The sequence below is a fragment of the Prionailurus viverrinus genome, chromosome C1 (assembly GCF_022837055.1).
Source record: "Prionailurus viverrinus isolate Anna chromosome C1, UM_Priviv_1.0, whole genome shotgun sequence".
NCBI classification, from domain to species: Eukaryota; Metazoa; Chordata; class Mammalia; order Carnivora; family Felidae; genus Prionailurus; species Prionailurus viverrinus.
In genome coordinates, this window is record NC_062568.1 from 86,467,406 (window position 1) to 86,491,007 (window position 23,602).

Below are 23,602 nucleotides of genomic sequence, written 5' to 3' on the forward strand. Positions count from 1 at the left end.
TCTTAACTGTAAATGAAGTAAACACTTCCCCAGCTACTCTTGATATTTTTAATTTCACAAATAGAACACTAACATATTCTTTCTGAAAAATATTCAAATAATTACAGAAAAATGTGAACGTTGCTCATTACTTTCTTCCTTATTGCTTTTCTATCCCCTCCTCAGAAATGTCTAAAGTTAAGAATTCAGTGTCTAGACATTCGGTCTTTTTCTAGGTATTTACATGAGAATTTTATTTTTTCCTATAATTACTATATTCATTTTTCTGGAACTTTATTATTATTATTATTTTTTACTTAACCATAAATGTTAGCAATACATTCATGTCAGTACAGGTAGGTTTAACTAACGATGCAGTAACCATAATTGTTTAAAGTACTCAATTATTTTCCTATTGATGGGTGTTTAGAGTCTTTCTGAGTTTTCACTCTTACAAAGAATACTACAGTAGCATCTTTAATACAAACATACAAATGTTGCATTGGGATAGAAACATGGGATTCAAGCTGCTGTATCAAAAATTGAGTGTTTTTAATTTTGGTGTGTACTGGCAAATTGCTTCTAAAAGGCTTTATTAATTATGGCCCACTCTATACGATGTTATTCATTTTCTGTATCCTCAGTAACACTGAGCATTATCACATTTTTAAACACTTGATAATGAATTTAAAAACCGTTTTATGGGTGGCTGGGTGGCTCATTTGGTTGAGTGTCTGACTCTTGATTTCAGCACAGGTCATAATCCCAGGGTTGTGGGATTGAGTCCTGAACTGGGCTCCACCTTGAGTGTGGAGCGTGTTCAAGATTCTCTCTCCCTCTGCCCCTTCTCCCCACTCTTGCTCTCTCTCGCTCTCCCTCTTTACCTAAAATAAAAATATTTTTAAAAACTAAAAAACAACTGTTTTACAATATATCTCCTTTATGACTAATTCTTCTGTGCCTGTATTTAAATGTTTACTAGCCATTTCATCTGGATCCTCTGCCATTGTTTCCTCACTGAAGTGACAGCCCCAATCCAAGCCAATGATGCAGGACACCTGAAAGTGGTGTTGGTTCCTGTCAGTCTATTTATGTCTAAGCTGGACTCTGAGTGGTGTAAATACTTGTTATTTCCTTCCAAAATCACTTATGGAAAGAACTCCAGTATCATTTGGTGTCAAGAACTGTCTCCACTGAGAACTCTCCAAACTACAATCTCAACACTCCCCAACTTAGATTGTCAAGGATTTTGAAGGTTTCTTCACCTTGTAAAAATGCTCCTGAGCCCACACTGCTGAGGTAATTCCCTCACCAGGGGTGCCAGACTCTGGCCTGCTCTCTGTCTTCTCCATAGCAGAATATTGATTTAAATATTACGTTAATTTTATATTTAAGGAAAACACAGTCTTTTAAAAAAAAATTACTTGTTTTAAGGCAGCATTTCTTTAAATCAACCATTAATAAATGTTGTATTTAAACCAGAAGACATCCGTGATCCATTAAAGTCCTATAGTTAGATTAGAATGACACTGTTTCTTCTTTATTTGCCTAATATATTTCTTTTTTTTTTCCTTTGAAATTCAGCTCAAGTATCACATTCTCTGAGATTGTCTACCTACCACCCAGAGATAGGTAGGTAGGTAGATACGTAGATATAGATAGATAGATAGATAGATAGATAGATAAAAGAACCTGTATAGAATGCAAGCATACACATTTACACAATATATTCTATTAAGAGTTTTAAAAAAATCATAATTCTGATATCTGAAAAACAGGATGAAAAGCAACAGTCCCCAGCATGACTCTTTTCACATTCTTCCTTCTATTCCTGAGAATCAATCTTTCTCCAGGTTATTTATGTTTTCTGTTCTTCTGATAATTTCACCCATGTTCAAAATAGTTAATAATCATATTCAACACCCTCTATGAATCCCTTACCTTTCTTTTTCCTAGTATTTGTTAGAGTAATGTTTTTAGTTATCTTGTTTCCTTTGCAACTTAATATACATCTTTAACTTGTTCTTTTGACTCTGGTCAGCGTTTCTGTTCTCCTCTGTATAAATGAGCACTGTATTTCTTCCAACACTTTTTATCCCCTTTTCTGTATTTCCCCCTTCAAAACAATTAAGGGCTAAATTTTGGTCTGCCATGGTAATCTAGTCTTTGTTATTTGCCAATAATTTAACATAAAAAAGCAATGTTTATGTGACCCTACTTTTATAAATCTGACTCAGTTCAAGAGACTTTGTTACAGAATTGCACACCTTTCACACAGTGTCCAGTGTCATACTTCCTAAGTTCCTTGTTGAGAATCCTAGAATTAATGGCATATGGATTCTTGTTTCTGACATTCTATCAGTTGTTAAAATCATGGCACATTTTAGTTTCCTTTATATTTGAACCATGATTTTATTGTGCAGCTTTTATCTAGCATATCTGCCTTTCTTTTTATTACCCAACTTTGTATCCCCAGTGCATAATATATTTTCAGAATGAGATAAAATATTATAGAAGGGAATATGAAATTATCGAATCAATGGGCAGAAACTAAAGAAAGCATTTATATAAATGTTAAGTTTGCCACTGTTTCATAATGGACACAGCATTCTTGCTATTATTCTTCAGGAATGACCTAATATAATGCCATTACTTTTCATTTAAGAAAATCAAGGCATAAAGAAGTTAAAGCTCTGGGACAAGATCAAACAGATGGTTAGTGGAAGTTCTGGGACCTGAATCCAACTTACTTATTCTCAGTCCAATGCCCTCTCTGCCTCACAACATCTCAATGTACTCACATAGGATCCTCACTTATTGCACTACATGAAGCCCTCACTTAGACCAGGAAGTCTCTGGTGACAATGGAGTGTTGGTCTTAAGAAAATAAATGGTATTCTAACACTGGAGAAAAATTACCAGTCAGTATATGCTTTGCAAGAAACCAATGCTAATTGAGCATCTCACATTTGTTTTGATTATGGAGAGTTAATAGAGTATTATTTTTTATCTCAAATATTGATATACTGAGGTTTCCACAGACATCATCTTACTAGTCAATTAAGTCTAATTAAGAGTTTTTTCAAAAATCTATTTAAATTACATCTGTTTAATAAACTTGTGGGTGAATAACCAATCAATCCATGATTTCTCTAATTTTTTCTTTTAACAAATAAATAAATACTTTGTGATGTCTTAATGGGTATTATATGAGTTGAAATTAGGTTGTTCTGCTTCATTATCCAGTTAAGACATTTTCAACATTTATATCACAAACTGTAAAACTTACACTTTGGGAATCATAATTCTACATATGATCTTAAGAGATGATAAACTTAGTTAATTCTTGTCATTCATTTCTGTTGGCACAATATTGCTAGTGCCACCCAAAAATAAGTTGGATTCCCATATCTGGGAAAATCCCATAATTTCTTCATTTCGTATGATGGTGAAGAAGCTCCCTCAAAGGATGTGATCATTTTAGGCCGTAACCATTTCTCTTTCAGGCCGTAAAAAACTTCTAAAGACTTGTTGACCATGACAGAGCACGCCCTTCTCTACTCAATCTTTAGTTACTATCTGTGTTAAGAGTAAGTTTGAGGCAGGAACAGAATTGGATACTCTGAGGTCTCGATAGAGCCGTAGTGGGGAATGTACTCAGACAACGACTTGTTCAAACTGGGGAGAAGTATGAAATAAATGTCCTCATAGCCGAGACACTAAGGCTTCAGGACTTGTAAAACATCAGGGCCAGTGTGACTGATATTCTACCTCAGAAATTGTATATGTCTACTCCAAAAAATTGCATGTTTTGTATACAACAGAGGTTCAGAACTCAGGGTGGACATGGGGAGTCACTTATTTATGATATATAAATATATAAATATAAAGAGAGATATAAATAATTAATATAAATATGACACAAATTAATTAATTAATATAAATATTACAAATATATAGGAAAACTTAGGTAATAGGGACTTTGACAAACGAAGACTCCCATACTCTCAGGTGCTTAGGGCCAGAGGGAAGCTCCAACATTAGATCAAAGAGGAAGAAAGATGGGAAATGAAATCAGAATATTTATTACCTTATCTACCTCCTTTCAGAGTTGACACTCAGTACATTCTCCAAACCACAAATGCAAATGACTTGATGTCAGGGAACCTTGTGCTGGAGACCAAAGGTTTGCATTTCACCAAAATCCATATGTTAAAGCCCTAAACTCAATGTGATGATATGTGGAGGTGGAGCCTTTGGGGAACAAATTATATTTAGATGGGATCATAGGGTGAAGTCTCCATGATGGGATTAGTGACCTGATAATAATAAGAGAACAGAGCCCTCCCTTTCTGTGCCATGTAAGGACACAGCAAGAAGGCAGCATTCTGTAAGACAGGAAGTAACCTCTTACCAGAAACTAAGCAGTGTTAAACCTTAATATTGAACTCTTCAGCCTCCAGAATTGTAAGAAATTAAATGTCTGTCCGTTAAGCCACCTCATCTATGACATTTTATTATGGCAGCCTGAACTAAGATGTTTTGGCTCCACCCATGAGTTGCACCTGTTCAGACAAAAGCTAGGAACCACAAGAACTTGGGTATTACGTGGCAAGCTGCATCAGTCGTTCTAGCTGCAGGGTTCCATGCTAGTGTATCAGTGATCCAAGCTGTGGAGGATGAACCCAGAGGTAGCACACTGTATCACCACTGGACCAGCTGTATGGCAGGATTTTGAGGCTTCATCACTGGCAATAAATGCTCTGAGCCTGGAGTTCTGGCATTTTTCAGAACTTCCTTTGAATAAACCCATTTTTGCTTAAGTCAGCGAGAGTCAGTATGTATTATTTTCAGCTAACTGTCCTGACATATTTCAGTACCTATTTTTAAATATAGTTGTCATGATCATGTAACTATTATAGATAGTGTGTATAATGTAGGCTATTTTTACACTATCCAGAGAAAAATAGTTGAAGGCATTGGTTGACTCACTCCATCCTTTTGTAATACATAGTGGCAAACCACTTCTACTTTTCTGAAAAAAATAAATAATAATAGGAGAGAGAGAAGATAAGAAAGAATGAAAAAAAAAACCCAAACCCTGATATCTACACCTAGTTAAGTTTGGTTGTGTGTCCCTAGCTCTAAGATGATTGGTTAATTTGGCTAAATTGGTAAATTCAACCCAACCACACAGATGCACCACCACATACAAAGCCTCTGCCTGCAGAGAACAAGGTTAATACATGGCACCCCCTGTTTTTTTATCTGCTAAAGCAAGTTAACACATAACTTGCTCGTTCTTAGAATAGGTTCACCTAAGGCCATACTTTTACCTGACTCTGCTAGGAAATCACTCAATTTAAATTACAATATACTGCAACACAGTGAAAGCTATTTTCTAAGCTTTATTATGTTAGGGAACCAAAGATGGCCTAATCAATTTCAAGCAGTTTTTAAAATCTTCTAGAATTTAATAAAGGAAGATGCTGTGTAAAAGCCATTTAGATGGGCTTATGTGATATTTAAGATATCCCTCATTATTCTTCAACAAAGCATAATGCAGATCATTTTTATGCTTTCATATGCAGAACTGTCATTTTTATATATTTACAGATCAAAATATCATAATTATACTTTTATTCTAGTTAGTGCTTGAACTAAACTAAAGCCTGTTAAATCCTTTCTTTTTGTCCTTAGGGTGAAACCTAAGCATTTTCCACAAAATTCATTTCCTACTTCTCTTTTCTTGTACATTTAAATCAGCCGCTGTCTATATGTTTCCTTCTACTTCTACCTCATTAATTCAATTTGCCGTCTACGCCCACTCCCTATATACAAAGTATTTACATGTGTTTTCAACCTTTGTAAGATTTCTTCCACCTTCCAAATTTATGCACTTCATTCCTGCAGAGTCTTTCACTCACTGGGAACAGCTAGTCAAACTAGTAAATTTACCTCGTGATGTGACGTTAAGACATCCTAGGTTTCCTGTGTATGTGGTAACGGGAACTTTCTGAAGACAATGCATAATCCAAAGATGGGATAAGAGAACCCTTTTAGATGTCTGAGTTCCAACTGAAATTTGCTATTGACTGTGCATTTAACACGTGAATTTCCTTTTTTTTTCTTCCTTCTCATTGTTAGAATGAGAGAATCAGGCAAAGAGAAGTTTTTGCTCTAAAATTCAGTGACTGAACATTAGGTACTCTGGGAGGCTATTGTGAAAATTAATCTGAATATAAGAAACATCACACTGTGTTGATGGCCACCTGCTGTAGCTTTGCATATGGGCAGAAGTATATTTATATTCTGAGATTCCAAATTTGGCAGAATACATCTGTGGTGATTTAAGGAGGCCACAATAATTTTACATTTTTTCCAAAGAGGTAGAGTCAATGTTCCTTTTCCTTGGATGTGGGTTAATTCTGAGTGCTGAACAATAAGACTATAATGAAAGTTGGCTTATGCTAATTTCCAGATCTATGAGAGACTGGCAGCTTCCACTTCCTAACCATTGGAACACTCACTTTCTGAATCTATGTGTTGAAAAAGTAAAGGCAGCACTCTGTAGAAGTCCAGGTGGACAGAAAATAGCCCCTGGCCAATGGGCCTGACAAACCTCCCAACTGACAATCAGCACCAACTTGCCAGTCTAGTGAATGAGCCATCTTGGAAATGGATCCTTTCATCATGGTTAAGAAATCCCAGTTGAAAAATTAAAGACTCAGGACACAACAGACATTGGTGAGGATACAGAGAAAAGGGAACACTTTTGCACTGTTGGTGGGAATGCAAACTGGTGTAGCTATTCTGGAAAACAGTATAGAGGTTCCTCAAAAAATTAAAAATAGAACTACTCTAAAACCCAGCAATTACATTTGTAAGTATTTATCCAAAGGAAACAAAAATGCTGATTTATAGGGGCATATGCATCTCAATGTTTTTAGCAGCGCTATCAACAATAGCCAAATTATGGAAAGAGCCCAAATGTCCATTGACTAATGAATGGATAAAGAACATGTGGTATATATGTGCAATATTACTTGGTGATCAAAGAAAAAAAAATTAAATCTTGCCATTTTCAACAACATGGATGTAACCAGAGGGTTTTATGCTAACCAAAATAAGTCAAGTCAGAGAAAGACAAATACCATGCGATTTCATTCATATGTGGAATTTATGAAACACAACAGATGAACATAGGGGAAGGGAAGGAAAAATAAGATAAAACAGAGAAGGCAAACCATAAGAGACTCTTAAATACAGAGAATAAATTGAGGGTTGCTGGAGGGGAGGTGGGTAGGGGGATGAGCTAAATGAGTGATGGACATTAAGGAGGGCACTTGTTGGGATGAACACTGGGTGTTATATCTAAGTGATGAATCACTGGATTCTACTCCTGAAACCAACACTACACTGTATGTTAACTAACTTGAATTTAAATAAATTCAATAAATAAATAAATAGATAAATAAATAAGGAATCTCAGCTCATGCCTCATAGAGCTAAGACAAACATTTCCAGAGACCTGGCCAAACTGAAGATTTATAGCAAAATGAATGACAGTTTTAAACAACTAAATTTTGGGATCGTTTGTTACAGGATAGATCATTGAAATAATGCTCAAGTACTCTCCATTACTCTCATTGTTCTCGACTTCCTGTATTATCTAATGCATGTGTTTATATATATATTTGAACACAGGAAATTAGTTTCATTAGTGGGAGGTCCAAAAAAGTACCAGAAACAGGGGGACAAACAAACAAAAGATGGCAAGGAGGTCCAGTGGCATTTAAACAGTAAAAGTATAATCTCAGAAAAAGTCATAGGAGATACATTGCTAATTTTAACATTGTTTTCCATCTTCTATTTCATATTTCTTCTCATTCAACCGAAGTTGATAATACATAGTTACATTGACATAATATTCTATAATAGGTAAGACTAAAAAGCAAAACCTGAGGAAAGTCAATGTTCTGAATTTAAATACATACACTTAGTTTTGAGGACAAATGGCTATTCTATCTAGGATTTAACCAAAAATTGTAAGATCTACAGTCTTAAACTTCACAAGCACCTTACTGTGCCCAACCTTCAGCAAAGCACAATGTTTTAAATTGTATATCTCTTAAAAATGGTTAACAGCTGAAATGTTTAATATAGTTTTGGAAGTCAAATGCTCATACTAAACAAAATAACTGTTTAATGTCAAATGCTTTACTGCTATTATTGTTCTGATTTTCACTGAACTCAGCCCAACAATTTTGAGTACATTGGGTCAAAATTAAGCAAGAATACTCTAAGCCTATTGTCTCTTTGCCAGAAATACCTTTTCAGAAGCAAGGACAGACTGCCAATGCACAAGGGGAGGAACTCACCAGTCCCCACCTCCTCACTCCTCATTTTTTTCCTAATCCCCCTGTCTCAGACTCCAGAAACCTCAAACTGGGTCCATCAGAAAAACCAAGACCATTGCTCATCACAAAAAGGTCAACAGTCCCTTGGATTGTGATATTTGCAACTGTAAGCCCATAACAATTTTATTGGCCATTTTGAAGGCAAAATTCCAATCACAAGACTGCTGATGGCTGCCAGTGGGTCAAGTTTCCATTCATATAGGAATCTATATGTTTGATCTCATACATAACACTAGTAGAATAATAGTAAAGTTTGGATCAGTTTTTCTCACTTGCATTTATTTTTCTTTAAAAAAAATTTGTTTATTTATTTATTTATTTATTTATAGAAAGAGAGTGCAAGTTGGGGAAGTGCAGAAAGAGAGGGAGAGAGAGAATCTCAAGCAGGCTCCATGCTGCTTGCACAGATCTCAACGTGGGGCTTGACCTCACAAACCATGAGATCATGGCCTGAGCTGACATCAAGAGTTGGACACTTCACCAACTGAGCCACCTAGGTGCCCCAGTTAAATTTATTTTTCATTAAGAGAGTTGGAATTCAGAATTCGGGACTTTTTGTTCTTTGTTTTAAAATACATTTTTGCCTTACTCTTTTACTTTTCAATATATAATGCCATTGCTCAGAATATTAGAGTAACTTGAAAAGAGGTGTTGATACACTCTTGCAAGACAGTAATCATTGCTGATTTCGTGTTTGCTCACAGAATTGTTTCTTCCTAGAAGAACCCATTGATGGGGTATTGCTATTGTATTCACATTTATTGTTACTATTTGGCAGTGACCTTCACTTATTAATAACTGGAATTTAAACTGTTCAATTCTATAAAAAACTCAACTGTTATTTGTTCTTCTATGGTTGAGCTACACTTACTGTTTCTTCTATTCAGCACAGGCCAGAAGAAATTTTTATCAAATGCCTTCCACATTGATGGAAACTCACCTTTTCTCTCTCAGAGATTCAGAGATTTGTGTCTAACGAAGTTCCAAATTTTCTAAAAATTGTTTGTTTTTTCCTGTTTTAGAGTTGGGAATTCTGTCTTTATCTTTCAAAGAATTAAATATCTACCATTGAGCAATAACTTTGAAAGACAGTATTTAGAAACTATAGAAACAGTAGAACCATTATCTAGAGTTGTTTTTTCCTTATGTAATTTTCAGAGAAATCCTATACCTTAAACAACTGCAAATGTTTGCAAAACAGCTGAATTTGTTTCATTCTTTGTACTTTTTATTTATTTTGTTTTTGAGAAAATTAATTTAAGTGACAATTATGCTGTTCTGAATGTAAACAATTACCTCTTTAATATATTTCTGAGAAAAAACAAATAATTTTTGTAAAGAGATACAAAGAACATTTGCAAGGACATACAGTTCTCTTACCTACATTTAATCCAAGGCTTTCATTGTAAAATAACATGACTTAAACATCATTCACTTTAACTTAAATAAAAATTCCCTGTATGTCTAAATGTCATTTCTAATGGTTTTGGAAAACTTTTTCGCAACTTTTCTGGAAAAGTAGTTGGATTTTCACAGGACAACTTGGGGAGAAGGTGAAGCTGTCTTATCACTCCTACCATACAACATTATCAAAAGATGCTATTCTTACACACATGGATTCTCATATGTGAAGATCATCAACAAACAGCTTTTTTTGTAACTGGACAACTTATTAAGGATGAAGAAATTAAAATATTCTATTCCAACATAATTTTGGTACCAGGAAATTTGACTTGTGCAGAGTCAGAGTTCTGTTGACCAAATATAAAGTCACTTTCATGAATTACATTTGATGCATCTCAGATGGAATCACCAAGATAGATGCATACTACATTTACCATATCTTGTTGAGGATCTTGAGTGTGGCATTACTGTGTATCTCTATATACAAATTAACATAGAGTCCAAGGAGAAAATATTTTATTTTCTGAAAAATTTGGCTTGTTTTCTCATTTCTGATGATAATCATAAAATCAGTAATGTTTTCTATTTTCTCTGGTTATTAAAAAGCTCAAAGTCAAATTATCTTGATCTTCATGATAGGTATAATTGAATTCTTCTTTTCTTCAGTCACAGTTTTTACCTTTCATATTATTATTTTATTATTAAAGGCACGTTTGTACCATGCTGTTCCTTATTATTCTTAAATTATGCACTGAAGGTTGGCATTATACTCCACCCCTTTACTACATTTACATTAATTAAATGTATACTTAATTATAAATTAAATTATGTAATTTAATACCCTTGCATTAAACTATAAAATTTAACTAATGTAGGATCCAAATTAAAGAGTAAAGGAGTGCCATGGAAAAGAAATTATGTTCTTGAAATATATGAAGTCAAATTATCTGCCTTAATATCTCAAGGTAGTTTTTTTAATTGGCTTTTGATCTGAGCCCCTCAAGGCTGGCACTTGTAAATAGCATATTTATCTTCATTCTGTGATATCAGTTCTTTTTATCACCTTTCATGTGTTAATTTTGTTTGGGGATGCGGCTCACATGAAAAACCAACAAAAGAGAGTACTATCTTTCTCTAAATCTACGCTTGATTGTATTGCAAGAAGAGTGTCAGAGTGAGAAATCACTTGGACAAAACCAAATAAGAAAATGAATATATATTTATAGTAAGGTAATTCATTTAGCATTTGTTTCTGTGGGTACATATCAGCTCTATTTCCTTTTCTTTATAATTCATTCTGTAATGTTCTTGTCATTATAATAGAGAGACAGATTATTTCTTGAAGTATTATCATTACCTTAACTATTGCATTAGTTTTTGCATATAGTTACATCAACTATATTTTTAGAAAAGGCAAACTGGTTGTCCTTCCAATATCTTAATGAACCCCTATAGTACTCTTAAGATGTCACTGCATCAATGACCATTCTTTTCTTTTTTGTTTTTGTTTTTGTTTTTTGTTTTTACGTGCGATAAGAAAGATCGCTTCTCCATCTGGAGGGGGTTGGGAAGTAGTAAAAGTAATTCTTCCTGTTCTACAAGTGACGTTTGCATGGTAGAACAAAAGCTCACTAGTACTCCAATTGTCTGCCACTGTGAGCATAAGGAAACTATATGATTTGAAGATCCCTGCCTATTGCCAGAGAAATCATAAGTTACTATTGTTTCAGAAAGCTGATAGTCATTTTTTATATTGTTGTATTTGAAAAAGAAACTTCAAATATTGAACACCAAAGAAAACCTTAAATTGGAATGTGGCTTCTAAGTAAGGACACTAGCAATGAAGCATTTCCCATAGGATATGTCAGGAAGTTAACGTCCATGGCACAAGTTGACATCACACAGATAGTTTAGGAAGTCTTTACTCTAGTTAGAATAATTTGAGTTTTCCTTTTAAATCTCTGTATTTCCGTGGCGTAAAGTACCATACAGCTGTACTCTGTTAAGGGTCTCCTTTGCTCCTGATGCTGCATAAACGTAGCAAGGCAATCAGTGGCAGGACTCCTGATATTTGTCCTGCATTGGTATTCAACCTTACCCCCCAATTTTCTTCTCTCTGCCAGCCATTCTCTGCCTAACACATGTTATCTACTTGATCTGGCTTTGGCATCTTGACTGATCTCCTCCTTGATTTGGTGTGGACCTGTTAGATTTCTGATTAGTGGCTCATCTCCTTCTCTCTGAGATGCCTCTTGTTTTTATTAACCTGAAAACTGACCTCAGCCACCCTCCTGGATTTTTCTCATCCATACAGTTTCTTTACTAGAGCCACAAAACTACCCAAATAAAATCCTGATGAACTTCCAACCAGAATCTCCTTTCTTATATCTTTTATTTGTTGGCTTTTGACCATAATAAACCTTTCCTGGATATGCTTACCAGGGCAGTGCACCATGCTTTACCTCATTGCTGCTGGCCATATATTCAGAACCTACCTTCCTTCTTTCTCAAAAATAGTCACAGTCTCAAGAATGTGCAGGAGCCTCATGTCATAGACTCACAAGAGGTAATTGTTAAATATTCAGAAACTTAAAGAGCACTTAATCCATTAGTATCTTGAAATGGGTCTTATAAAGAATTTACACCATCAAAATTGGCAAATGCTATAAAGTTTTTTTCCACTCAATCCCCAAACCCACTGCCCACCCCTACTTTACCCACTTTGTCAGCACACCACTGGTCTTGTTCCAGGAGGGTCATTCTATAAGGCAGCAACAAATCAGAAAAACAAAGCAAAACTTCAATCTAGCACATAAATGTATGATAATATCTTATTTCCTAGGGGTATTTGTATTTTGCATGAGTCCACTGAAGAATTACTTGAACTTAGTGTTTCCCAAACTAAGTGTCTATCAGAATCACATAAGAAGTGGGCAAAACTGCAGAAACCAATGCTCTATCCCAACTACTTGCAAACAGACTCTTTTGCATGTGGGTTTTGGGCATCCAAAAAGCTTTTTTGTTAAAAATCTTCCCTGGGAAATCAGAGTCCAGCAGAATTTGAGAACCATGGAAAGAATAAATCTCAACTGGTGACAATCACACTCTCAAAATAAGTAAAAGGAGAGTCATTCAGAAGACCTCTTTCATCACAATTCAAATATGACCATCCATTCTGTTTCAACCACACATAGGAGCATAAAAAGTAAACAATGATACTGAGCATCTACTCAGCCCAATGATATTGATGTTCTTCACTGATTTATCCCATGACAAATTCCTAAAGAGTGACCAAAAGAAAGCAATGCTGTAATTTTGAAACTCCAAGAACCTCCCTACAGACTGTAATAATTTTATTGAGTCTCTCCACAAAAGTGAGAAATTTCAATTGTTTTTTAAACCTCACCTACCTGAGGGCTACACTGTTATTTTGCAAAAAAATATTCACCACACAAAAAAATGACCCTAACAATATAGGTAGTTCTATGTTGCCTAGTTTATATTTGGACAAATAATAATTTTATTTTTTTCCTAAAAATTTGGGTTTAAATACTGTTCTTTAAAAAGTGCTTTACCCATTCTCTCCCTCCTATGGCTCTCATTTAAAAGTGAATGAAGAGAGAAAAATAGGGGAAAAAATGGTTAACACTGAAGAAAGAAAATGGATGCAGTGATCCCTGAAGTTTAAGTAACAAGGCTTTTTAAGTCAGTGCAATTTTTTTGCCCTCTTTTGACACTTTAAATAAGACGTATATGCTGGTGGATGTCTCAAGTTTTAAATGATGAACCAAGGAGTGTAATATATCAGAAAAGCGTTCCTCTACAGACATTTTTCTGAATGAGGAATGTGCCACCCAGAATGTGCTACAAAATGTTAATGGCTTTGAGGCTATACAAATTTGAACTTTATTGAAATGTGCTAATAATGAGAAGGATTGTAAAATTATATACTGGCTTGTAGAACAGTAGGATTATAGCAATGCAAGCACAGGAACAATGCATCATTTTGCCATATATAAGGACCCCAGGCATTCAGCAATCAAGGGATGGGTACCACTAACCTTTCCCTTGCTGTGGCCTCTAACAAACTTCAGCAGCTAGGGAATTTAGCCTGACTGTGATAATTAGATTAATAGCTAAACCAAGAAGCAGGATGGCCAAGGGGAGCAAGTAGTTTAAAAACTCATATTTTGTTGGGCAATAAGTCAATGGGTGAGTCACATTTAACCCCCCACCCCCTCCATCAGCACAAATCAACAGAATCACCACTGAAGAACAGGCAGAGATAAAAGATTTTATATTTATTTCTAGCAAAGTTTTGAAAGTCAATACCTGACATCTTGTAGGAAACTAGAAAGAGCCTTACCCTCTCTTGATGGCATATGTGTATGAAGTGCTTATTGTGATGCTTGTTTCTGGCTTCTTACACAGAAGCTAGACATAGTCTATGCTTTCTGAAGCTTAACTATATTTCCATCCCATTTTTTTTGGACTCCAACTTCCAGTTTCATCTGGAAAGCACTCCTTCTAAGCTTTCATTCATAACTATATTCTTTAAAAATTCAGTTTAAATTTTACTTTCCAGCTCGATGTTATCTTCTGCCAAAATACATTAGGAGTTTATATGGCATGGTTCGCACTCCACAGAAATCCTATTTAATAATACCTCAGTTGATTCTCATACGTTTAGATTTTGCCAAAAATAAAGTTTAACGAATGGGGTATCATTGAGATGGCAATAATAAATAAAAGATAAGGGATATTATTTTAGACAGATGGAGGAAACGAAATCCCAGTTACCATTCTTCTTTTGTTAAGATATCGCCATTGCTTTCAGCTATCCATTATTCACCCTCACAAAAGTGTTAAGCTGGAAAATGAAGCCTGCCATTTATCTCCAATGCTCACTTAACAGAAATAAATGCAGCCACCACCTTCCGACTCTAAATTGTATGAGATAGAGTGTCTGAGTTGCTGACTATAACCTTGACAAGGTGTCTCATCACTTGTCTGAGACACTCACTGAGTCAGAATCTAATCATACACTGGGATCAGAAATAGGTCTGGAACACTTTGAATCCAGCATGGAGAATAGAATTCATATTTGGGGAGTGATTTTATTGGTTGGAAGCAGACCACAGATTAATAAGACAGAACTCTTGAGGACTGGAATAAATTGCTGACTGGGAGTCCTGATCACCTATTTCTTTAAGGATAATCTGTTATTTTGCCGTAAATAATGACAATTCTTGACACCAAAGTAACTGCACTTTTGCTCAGGCTTCTTCCTTTCTTCCCACATGAACACAAATTCTTCTGAGGGGGCATATGAAGTCTAAACACTTGGGGAATGTATAATGGATTCAAATTTCATTTACCTTACTTCACTTTAAACTTGATTGATTGATTGATTGCTTGATTGGTTGGTTGGTTGAGAGAGAAAGAGCACAAGCGAGCAGGAGAGGGGCAGAAAAAGAGAGAAGGGGAGAGAGAATCCCAATAGACTCCAAGCTGTTAACACAGAGCCCAATGAGGGTTTCAATCCATGAGTTGTAAGATCATGACCTGAGTCAAAAATCAAGAGTCTGTCACTTAACTGACTGAGCCACCCAGGCGTCCCTTTACTTAACTTTAAATATACAAAAGACACCACAATTTCAGTTTAAAAAAAATACAGATATTGTCGACCTGTAAAAAAGCTTCAGACCAATATTGTGAAGCTGAGCTAATCAGCCTTCTAAAATAGTAATATTACTAAATATCCAAAAGCTTATACCTCCAATCACCTCTACAACTGTCTATTTGAATCACAAATCAAAGAATATCAGAAATGCATGTGACTGAAAAAATCATCCAGTCTACTCCGTTATTAGAATTTAAATCAGAAACACATTGTAATGGTATTTATTGAACAAACACTTCTATAGTGCTAATTATGTATAAGTCACCACTCTAAGATACTTATAAATAGTAACTTACCTCATCCTCATAACAACCAATGAGGATAGTATTATTACGCACAGCTTACAGATGAGTAAACTAAAACATAAAAGCATTAAGTGACTTGTTTAGTAAACAGTCTCCTAGTAAGTGACAGATGCAGAATTCAAACTCAGACAGTTTCACCATAGAGGACTTGCTATTCTGCAACCCACTGGAGTCTAGACAGAACTTTTCATGCTCAACAGATGTATTGTTGGCTGACTTTAGAGGTTTGGTGACAAAAATTCAATTTCCTAGTTACCATTACAATGATCTTGCTCAAACAGGGATAGTTGCTGCTATAAAGCAACTAGCACCATGGTTTAAGGTGGATTTACATGTTACATCATTTAATCTCTACAGCAACCTGCATAGGCAGTTTTATTTGTACTTTACAATTATGAAACTAAGGATTAGTGAAGTCAGGTAACTTTCCCAAGGTCACAGTACAAACAAGAACACGTTCCAGTCTGCCCAACTGCAATTTTCCTCTCTACCCCATACCACCTTTTCTGAAAATTTTGTGTGATCAGATGACATGATCTGTGGGTTTCTTTAGGAAATTAACTTAAATGTACACTTTCTCCCCCTAAAGACCCTCATTAGTACCTCACATTTCATATTTCCATATGGTCTCAGATATTCAGATACTGATTGACCACAGCTAGTCACTAAGAAGAAAGAAAACCTTTAGATAGGGCCTTCAGAGAAAGTTAAGCTAACTATATATATCCAAATAACATAACCTCACATGTGTATACTTTAATCAATTGAACAAATTCACATTTTTATCAGTCCAAATAAACATACATGAACTTATTACAAATCTCCAATAATTTGGATGAAAACAACATTTGCCAAAACAACCTCATTTTGCAGCCTTACTGCCTCCATGCTCAGGCTAATTACCCCCTGTTCTATGAAGTCTAAGGAAAATGAAACTTCTGAGATGTAGAGAGAGGAAGGTAAGTTCATGCACTCTATTGCCAGGCTGCTTGGTGTAAATCTGTACTCACCCACGTACTTGGGCATGCTACACAACCTTCTCAGTGTCTCAGTTTCCCTACCAGTGAATGCAGATAATAAGAGTGCACCCTTGCACAGTTGTCACAAAGATTAAATGAGTTATGTAATGAATAAAACTCGATACATCATGACTATTTAATGCTATTGTAACTGTGATGTCATAGTACTTTTACCTTGTGTCCTACCAATTTTGCTCTCAGATGGATGCAGTGGGAAACACTGATTTTCAAATAGGGATTGAAATGTTCTTCTACCATTACCTGATACACCTAAACAAGTGAGTAAACAAATAAAACCCAACTCCTTGCACCCAACCACTATTGAGCATCTAACTTCTAATGTTCTAAGCACAGGTTTTTTTTATCAATCTAAAGTAAAAACACTTACTGAGATAATATACAGCTATTTACTTTTAATTTCAGTAAATAACTATAATACTGGTCATCTTATGTTTGTTTGAGAGTTTCTCTAAAAAGGAAAATTAGACATGCATGAAATCTCTCATGCCTTTGACCCACACTTTTTCATATTCTCTAGTATCTTGCCAAGTATGGACTAACTTTATTTAACATTGTTATTAATATGAAAGTCACGTGTCTCTCACATTTTAGAATTTCTGACCCCTGGTAAAGTGCTAAATAATATTTCAGTTGTTGCTACTACAGAAAATTCTTTTTCTTTAATTTTATTTTTTTTTAATTTACACCCAAGTTAGTTAGCATATAGTGCAACAATGATTTCAGGAGTAGATTCTTTAATGCCCCTTACCCATTTAGCCCATCTCCCCTCCCACAACCCCTCCAGTAACCCTCTGTTTGTTCTCCATATTTAAGAGTCTCTTATGTTTTGTCCCCCTCCATGTTTTTATATTATTTTTGTTTCCCTACAGAAAATTCTTAAAGATTAGCATTATTGAGTTGTAAAGATGCCAAGACTACCACTGCAAGATCCTAAATAATGTATAAAACAGGATGTAATCTCAAAAAAAATGTAATCTTATCTATCTTAGCTTTATCCAAAAACATACCATTTTGCGTTCACAGTAATTCATAATTCAGTTCTCTGAGTGTCCATCAACAGGATCAGCTGGAGATCTCACTTACGTAGCAGAATAATTATCTATTTATTTATCTACTATCTCTCTATCTACCTATCATGTATCTTTCTTTTATGTGTCTCTATCTTTCTCTTATAACCTGTTCTTGTGCTTCTTCTCTACTTATCCATTAGAAAACTTATTAGTAAATTATAAATTATAAATGGTTGTAATTGTAAATTAGGAAATTTATTATTGGCAGGGCTTCCATCTCTGGTACTATAATGGCCTCAAAAGACCCAGTTCAATCAGTTTCTATTTGCTGAAGTGGTCCAACTAGAAAAGCCAGCACCATGTTGGAGGAGAAAGGAGAGGAAGAAGACAAATGAGAAACTTTAAGGTTCTAGTGGGTCCTTCTGAGACTTCTTGAAAAATACTTGGGAATGAGGAAGTCCTCCAGGAGCATTTCAGGATCCACTTACTGCCCAAGAAGTGGATCTAGACAAATGAGGCTGAGGTAGTCTCAGTGAGATTTCTGCCCCACAGGGAAACAGAGCATGGCAAGGTAATTACCAGCCCACGTATGTCACAAATACGTCACTTAGAACAAAAGACCTGGATGAAGAACAATAGGGAATGACTGGTGTTTACCTCAAGGTCTGTTGACAAATGACCAGACAGGATGATGGACATCTCACCTGACTGAAGTAATAACAAGAGGATCCCCTCAACCTTTGGTCTTCTGTAAGAGTACTGATTTATGGATTGAGAAGGTACTGACTTGTGGATTGAGAAGGTCCTTCAAATTTGGTACTGATTTGTGGATTGAGAAGGTCCCTGAAAAATTCTTATTCAATTTCTTCCATTCCATCAGAAAGAGAATGAAAAAAAATCAAATTGAGCAATAAAAAAAATAAAGTTATACCATATGATTTCACTTATATGTGGAATTTAAGAAACAAAACATATGGGAGAGAGGTAGGGATAGGGAAACAAACCATGAGAGACTCTTAAAGATAGAGAACAAACAGAGGGTTGATGGAGGGGGGTGGTGAGGGATGGGCCAGGTGAGTGATGGGTATTAAAGAGGGCACTTGTGGTGTGCTGGGTGTTGTATGTAAGTGATGAATCACTGAATTCTATTCCTGAAACCAATATAGCACTGTATGTTAATTAACTAGAATTTAAATAAAAATCTGGAAAAAAAAGAAAAAGAAAGTTATACTTCTTAATGTACGTGAATTTTGTGATTTGTACCACCTACACATACAATCGGAGATTTTTGCTATCCTCTTTGCTATCCCCACTGCCTTTGCCATGAGAGAATTTTTTTAAGTTTATTTATTTATTTTGACAGAGAGAGAGAGACAGAGAGAGCAGGGGAGGGGCAGAGAGAGGGCAAGAGAGAATCACAAGCGGGTTCAGCGCAGAGCCTGATGCAGAGTTTGATCTCATGAATCCCAAGATCATGACCTGACACAAAACCTAGAGTCAGTCGTTCAAAGTATTGAGTCACCCAGGCACCCTGGCCATGGCAAATTTTCTAAATGTTGGCTTTTCTCCTCCTCACATTTACAACCATTTTTTTCTAAAGCATATCCCATTTCAAAACTGGGTCATACGGATGTAGTTCTTTCCTGTATATCACCACTCTGTCTTTCTCAAGTGCACGCACTCAGGAAGAAGCCTGAGATAGGGAAGGGTGAGTGTGTGTGTGTGTGTGTGTGTGTGTGTCCTTAGTGGCCAGATGGCCAGACACAGCCTCACACCTTACCATGCCCCACTGCTCTCTCTGCTCGTAGAGCCTGATGTGCGGTTTGGCTCCGTCTCCCGAACTTCCACTTCATTTATGGCTATTTTCTTTCAGGGAGTCATGTTCTCTCCCTCCAGTTCCACCCCTTGAGCAAAACCTTGTCCACTTGCCCAGTTTATATATTTCTAATTCACAGTGTTAATTTCTATTTCTTTCCCATGTGCATCCTTAGACACACACCAGGGGCAGAGCCAGGCACCTGTTTCAGAGTGGCTGGTCAGTTAGTTCAGGTTAGTTAATAAATATTCAGAGCAATATGGTAATAGATCTGCCTATGGAACAAAGAAGATCTCTTGGGGGTTATATGGCGTAATTCCAAAAACCAGCCTGACTGACTCTCATAGCACAACACCAAATCCTCTGTTTCGTGAAACATTTTAATTCGTTCACTAAGACAGCTTCTGTCTTTGAGCCCCACAAATGAGAAATAGATGAGGGAATAACTTGAGGTTTTACCCTTATAGATATTTTTCATCTTACAGTGTGAAAAGTTACTTTTTTTTCTCTCAAGTGATGAATTCAAAAACAAAATCACTGTAAATGGCTATTTTCTAATAAAGGAAAAAAAATGTGCCTGTGTCAAGGTCATTGTCCAGGTTTGGAGATAGAGTGCCCTTCAAACACCTTCTGTCTTCCCCAGCAGTGTTTTGATCAGTGAACTGACCTTGCTTGTGTGGTTAACCAGGCTTATTTCTTACATACGGGACAGAAGATTCTCATTTATTAAGCTGGCAAAAGCTCCCCAATGAAACATAGTCTTCTGAATATACAGTTTAAATGGATTGTAATCCATTAACTTTCATTATTAAGTTCTTTATTCTCTTGTGTTTAAGCCCTTCAAGATGTGAATTTATTATCATAACCATGATTTAGTTAAGAAGGGTTTACAATGTTGTGAAGAATTTGAGTCTTTATCACTATGGAAGGGAAAGATATTAATTCTCCAGTTGGTTGCTAAACATAGGCACACATGGATTAAATTAACGCACATTCATACAGATCTCAATATTACATTTCCTTCAAAATGGTACTATAAATGCTTACTTTGGAAGGATTCCATTTTTAAAATGAAGCTAAGATACTTATATTTCCCTATTTTTTTCCAAGCCTTTACAGAGCTAGTTTGTAGGAAAAAAAATACCTTCAAACCCAAATTATTTTCATTCTTAATTCATGACAGCCTAGTACTAAAAAAAGGTAGTTATTTTTCTTTACATTATGACTGACCAAGTCCCTTGAATAAATGACAAGATTATCTAAGCTCTGAAATTTCTTCCTAGTAGCTTTCTATTATGTTGTTGATTATTCCTATAACCTATCAAAAAATAACCATAGTTGCTAAGACTCTCTGAAGAAAACTTGATTTTTATTTTTCTTCTCATAAAAGCTTATCAGAACTTGTGATGTTTTTTGAAAATATAAAAACCGTAGGAACCAACATAATAAAGGCTTTCCCAAAATTCTTTAGGCTTTGAGGGATTTTCTTTTCAAAGATAAAATACCTTATTCATTATAGTCTTTATGTATTTTTTGACCACTTAACATGTACAAAAGTTTATATTTTAATTAGATTCCTATCTTTTTAGAGTTACTGTATTTTTCAATCCTGTGTCTCAAACCTATTTTTCTCATAAACTCTGCTTTTTTTGTTTTTTTTTTTTAATGAAGCTTCCAATTTTGAAAGAATTATAGAGAGTGATAGGGAAGGGCGGCAAGATGGCGGCTTAGGAGGACGCTGGGCTCACCGCACGTCCTGCTGATCACTTAGATTCCATCTACATCTGCCTAAATAACCCAGAAAACCGCCAGAGGATTAGCAGAACGGAGTCGCCGGAGCCAAACGCAGACGAGAGGCCCACGGAAGAGGGTAGGAAGGGCGGCGAGGCGGTGCGCGCTCCACGGACTGGCGGGAGGGAGCCGGGGCGGAGGGGCGGCTCGCCGGCCAAGCACAGCCACCGAATCTGGCTTGCAAAAGCGGAGGGGCCTGACGGACTGTGTTCCCACAACAAGCGCGACTTAGCGTCTGGGAGGTCATAAGTTAACAGCTCTGCTCGGAAAGCGGGAAGGCTGGAGGACAAAGGGAGGGAGAGCTGCTGAGCCCCCTGACAACAGAGCTCAGTTTGGTGGGGAACAAAGGCGCTCGCCAGCGCCATCTCCCCCGCCCATCCCCCAGCTGAAACCCCAAAGGGAACTGGTTCCTGCCAGGGAACTTGCTCGCTCCGCGCAAACACCCAACTCTGCGCTTCTGCGGGGCCAAACCTCCGGCAGCGGATCTGACTCCCTCCCGCTGCCACAGGGCCCCTCCTGAAGTGGATCACCTAAGGAGAAGCGATCTAAGCCTGCCCCTCCTGCCCCCGAGCACCTTGCCTACCCACCCCAGCTAATACGCCAGATCCCCAGCATCACAAGCCTGGCACGGTGCAAGTAGCCCAGACGAGCCACACCACCCCACAGTGAATCCCGCCCCTAGGAGAGGGGAAGAGAAGGCACACACCAGTCTGACTGTGGCCCCAGCGGTGGGCTGGGGGCAGACATCAGGTCTGACTGCGGCCCCGCCCACCAACTCCAGTTATACACCACAGCACAGGGGAAGTGCCCTGCAGGTCCTCACCACGCCAGGGACTGTCCAAAATGACCAAGCGGAAGAATTCCCCTCAGAAGAATCTCCAGGAAATAACAACAGCTAATGAGCTGATCAAAAAGGACTTAAATAACATAACAGAAAGTGAATTTAGAATAATAGTCATAAAATTAATCGCTGGGCTTGAAAACAGTATACAGGACAGCAGAGAATCTCTTGCTACAGAGATCAAGGGACTAAGGAACAGTCACGAGGAGCTGAAAAACGCTTTAAACGAAATGCATAACAAAATGGAAACCACCACAGCTAGGCTTGAAGAGGCAGAGGAGAGAATAGGTGAACTAGAAGATAAAGTTATGGAAAAAGAGGAAGCTGAGAAAAAGAGAGATAAAAAAATCCAGGAGTATGAGGGGAAAATTAGAGAATTAAGTGATACACTAAAAAGAAATAATATACGCATAATTGGTATCCCAGAGGAGGAAGAGAGAGGGAAAGGTGCTGAAGGGGTACTTGAAGAAATAATAGCTGAGAACTTCCCTGAACTGGGGAAGGAAAAAGGCATTGAAATCCAAGAGGCACAGAGAACTCCCTTCAGACGTAACTTGAATCGATCTTCTGCACGACATATCATAGTGAAACTGGCAAAATACAAGGATAAAGAGAAAATTCTGAAAGCAGCAAGGGGTAAACGTGCCCTCACATATAAAGGGAGACCTATAAGACTCGTGACTGATCTCTCTTTTGAAACTTGGCAGGCCAGAAAGAATTGGCACGAGATTTTCAGGGTGCTAGACAGAAAAAATATGCAGCCGAGAATCCTTTATCCAGCAAGTCTGTCATTTAGAATAGAAGGAGAGATAAAGGTCTTCCCAAACAAACAAAAACTGAAGGAATTTGTCACCACTAAACCAGCCCTACAAGAGATCCTAAGGGGGACCCTGTGAGACAAAGTCCCAGAGACATCACTATAAGCATAAAACATACAGACATCACAATGACTCTAAACCCGTATCTTTCTATAATAAACCTGAATGTAAATGGATTAAATGCGCCAACCAAAAGACATAGGGTATCAGAATGGATAAAAAAACAAGACCCATCTATTTGCTGTCTACAAGAGACTCATTTTAGACCTGAGGACACCTTTAGATTGAGAGTGAGGGGATGGAGAACTATTTATCATGCGACTGGAAGCCAAAAGAAAGCTGGAGTAGCCATACTTATATCAGACAAACTAGACTTTAAATTAAAGGCTGTAACAAGAGATGAAGAAGGACATTATATAATAGTTACAGGGTCTATCGATCAGGAAGAGCTAACAATTATAAATGTCTATGCACCGAATATGGGAGCCCCCAAAT